Source organism: Dendropsophus ebraccatus, chromosome 5 (genome assembly GCF_027789765.1).
Source record: "Dendropsophus ebraccatus isolate aDenEbr1 chromosome 5, aDenEbr1.pat, whole genome shotgun sequence".
Lineage (NCBI taxonomy): Eukaryota > Metazoa > Chordata > Amphibia > Anura > Hylidae > Dendropsophus > Dendropsophus ebraccatus.
Genome location: NC_091458.1, coordinates 50,356,732 through 50,360,996, shown reverse-complemented (window position 1 = coordinate 50,360,996; position 4,265 = coordinate 50,356,732).

Below are 4,265 nucleotides of genomic sequence, written 5' to 3'. Positions count from 1 at the left end.
AACAAATGAAACAAAAATTTAGACACAACTGAATATGTCATGTTATAAGTTACTGTACAATATATGCACCACATGCTATAAGAATGAAAAAACAGCAGCAGGATGGAACTGCATAGTACAACAGGCAGTAGAGAAGCAGGGCTGCTGTCAGAGGTTTGTGTGGTCACAAGACAGCAATGGGGAATGGGGTGTGTTCAGCATGGACTAATTAGGAAGTGAATATCACAGCTGTGCAGGAGGACAGTGACAGAAACTTTTCTATACAGCAGTGTGTATAGCTGAGTGTAATGCTGCGTTTACACGGAACGATTATCGCGCAAATTTGCACGATGCCGATCGAATTCGAACGATAATCGTACTTGTAATCGCAGCGAACGATCAAACGACGAACAAGAAATCGTTCATTTTGATCTTACATCATGTTCTAAAATCGTTGTTCGCAAAAAAAATTTGCAAATCATTCCGTGTAAACAATAGTTCGCCGATTTAAAGAGGACCTGTCACCCCCCGCGCCGGGGTGACAGGCTCTCGACCCCCAGCTAGATCCCCTTATAGTTACCGCATGTCGCCGAGTCCCGCTGCCGGAGCCGGTCCGGGGACAGAGATATCCCGGTGAGAAGCCGGCACGCGCGCACGGCTCCATTCATTCTCTATGGACGCCGGACCCATCTCCACAGCGCGCGCGCCGGCTTCTCACCAGGATATCTCTGTCCCGGGACCGGCTCTGGCAGCAGGACTCGGCGACATGTGGTAACTATAAGGGGATCTAGCTGGGGGTCGGGAGCCTGTCACCCCGGTGCGGGGGGGTGACAGGTCTCCTTTAACCAATGTGTGAGATAGGCTTAAGCGATCGCAAAACGAGTTTCAGTACGGTATATCGTACCGTCTAAACACTGACCGTTATGAAAAAAAAAAACGTTACTCCGACATCGTCAATCGTGCGATCGGGCCAATTATCGTTTCGTGTAAACGCAACATAAGTGCAGGCACATCATAGCAGGAATGGAGAAAATGGGAAACACAAGGGAGAGACTGCAGGAAGGAATGAGCAGTGTATAGGGTGAGCACAGTATAGCAGCATCTCTGTCCGGGGAGAGAGGGGTTACAACTATGAAGAGATTACCTCCACAATCCTGTCCCCTGATACAAGCCCCAGCCTGAAGTGAATCTTCTATGATTTGGAAGGTGAGGGAGACTTCCTGGGTCAGAGAACAGTACTGTAGATCACGCTATGCAGGCCATACCCATCTCCCGCTCCCCCTCCCACCCAGTACAGGGAGCTCTTAAACCAAAGCAATGCTCTTAAACCAATTTACAATTTTGGAAAACTGTGAGCTCTTCTTGCAAAACGCTTTCAATCCAAGTTACTCTTAAACCAACTGTACTGACAGAGTTGTGGAACCTATGTTATATGTGTATATGTGGGACACTGATATGGGAAGAACAGAAAGTAAAACCAGATTGCACTAAATGATTTAATCACCTAGATGAAAGGAAAGAGAAAGAATATGAATGACTATACTGGAATGAATACAGGCACACAGCCTCCTCTAGCAGATACCTGGGCACACCTACTAATATACCATGTACCGCTGCAGAGAATACATTATAAAGTGTCTGCACATCAGACAGTGACCTTAGTAAAGGACATCTGGGCTGCCGTCACTTCTCTCTGTGACAGGGTCTGACATAGGGACAAGAGATACATGTATAAGCATAACCTTGGGGACTCTGGAGACATTACATGTCAATGGGAGATACCTGGCATAGAAACACTGAGAAACACTGCTGTAGTGGACCCATAAACAACATCTGACTTTACCTGAAAATAGTTTTTAGTATTAATGTCAAGGACGTTCAAATATTGTTCTTTTACCAAACACAAAGGGGTTCTGGGACTGCAAACTTGATTGCTGTAGGACTTTAAAGGGCTACTCTGGTGAAAATCTTTTCCTTTTTAAATCAACTGGTTTCAGAAAGTTATATAGATTTGTAATTTACTTTTTTCTTTTAAATCTCAAGTCTTCCCATACTTATCAGCTGCTGAATGTCCTGCAGGAAGTGGTGTATTCTTTTCAGTCTGACACAGTGCTTTCTTCTGCCACTTCTGTCCATGACAGAACCTGTCCAGGGCAGCAGCAAATCCCCATAAAGAACCTGGACAGTTCCTGTCTTAGGGTGGGTTCACACTACGGAATTCTCACGGATAAACTCCACGGCATTCCGTGCGCACGGCCGCGCGCCTTTCCGCCGGCTCCATAGACACCATTCATGTCACTTCTTTCGGCGGATAGCGGAATATGCCGGCCCATGGAATGGTGTCCATGGAGCCGGCGGAAAGGCGCGCGGTCGTGCACGCGACACCCAACAGAATTCTGTGGATATTATCCGCGAGAATTCCTCAGTATGAACCCACCCTAAGACTGTGTCAGACTGGAAAGAAATTTGCTCCTCTCTAGTCTGCGATCCAGGCTAGAGATGGGCGAATTTACAGTAATTATGAAGCAAAGCGATTTGTTATCTTTGCTCATCAGCCTGCTTCCATTTACCTGACTGACGCTCCTACATGGACGCTGAGAAAAGCTGGATCCAACTGGAACTTCTACCAGTATCCCAGGACTGGATCCAGCTTTTCCCAGTACCCGGGGAGGAGCGGCACAGAGCAGCAGTCAGTTAGAAGGCAGCCGGCTAATGAGATAGAGAAGGGATTCCCTTTACCTGTTACTGTAACTTCACTCATCTCTAACCCAGACTCTGGACAGACACACTGACTGTGGACTGCAGGGTCATATGCACTGGGCCATAGACTACAAGGGGTTTGATAGGAGATAACCCATCCCTGATGTACAGGTCCCTTATAGTCTTGGCTGATCAATGTATAAAGCAAGGTTCCCCAAGATGTGCTTCTCCAGCTGGGAGTTGTAGTTCTGCGCCAGCTGCACAACCACAGGTGTGTGTGTGTGTGTGTGTGTGGGGGGGCATTGGTATACAGTATATAGGGGTCACATTTTGGGACATATATGTTCCATGAACCTTAGCCCTGACACAGTGGGGCTGGTACAGCACACAGAGCATAGCACACACGGCACAGCATACACTGAGGCTGGCACAGGACAGCACACAGTTAGGCTGGTATAACACACAGGACATAGTACACAGGGTACAGCACACAGGACATAGCACACAGTGAGGCTGGTACAGCACACAGGGTACAGCACAGAGCACACAGGGCAGCTGGAACAGCACACAGAGCACAGCACACAGGGTACAGCACAGCGCACACAGGGCAGCTAGTACAGCACACAGTGAGGCTGGTACAGCACACACAGGGCAGCTAGTACAGCACACAGTGAGGCTGGTACAGCACAGAGCACACAGGGCAGCTAGTACAGCACACAGTGAGGCTGGTACAGCACAGAGCACACAGGGCACAGCATACAGTGAGGCTGATACAGCACAGAGCACACAGGGCACAGCATACAGTGAGGCTGGTACAGCACAGAGCACACAGGGCACAGCATACAGTGAGGCTGGTACAGCACAGAGCACACAGGGCACAGCATACAGTGAGGCTGGTACAGCACAATGGGCACATAGGGTACAGCACACAGGGCACAGCATACAGTGAGGCTGGTACAGCACACAGTGAGGCTGGTACAGCACACAGGGCACAGCATACAGTGAGGCTGGTACAGCACAGAGCACACAGGGCACAGCATACAGTGAGGCTGGTACAGCACAATGGGCACATAGGGTACAGCACACAGGGCACAGCATACAGTGAGGCTGGTACAGCACACAGGGCACAGCATACAGTGAGGCTGGTACAGCACACAGTGAGGCTGGTACAGCACACAGGGCACAGCATACAGTGAGGCTGGTACAGCACACAGGGCACAGCATACAGTGAGGCTGGTACAGCACATAGGGTACAGCACACAGGGCACAGCATACAGTGAGGCTGGTACAGCACATAGGGTACAGCACACAGGGCACAGCATACAGTGAGGCTGGTACAGCACATAGGGTACAGCACACAGGGCACAGCATACAGTGAGGCTGGTACAGCACATAGGGTACAGCACACAGGGCACACCATACAGTGAGGCTGGTACAGCACATAGGGTACAGCACACAGGGCACAGCATACAGTGAGGCTGGTACAGCACATAGGGCACAGGCCACCTCTGGCAGCTCCTCTTATTATTGTTATGATGCTGCGTCACTCTCTGGCCCCGCCCTCTCCATTGGCTCCTCCCCCTCCG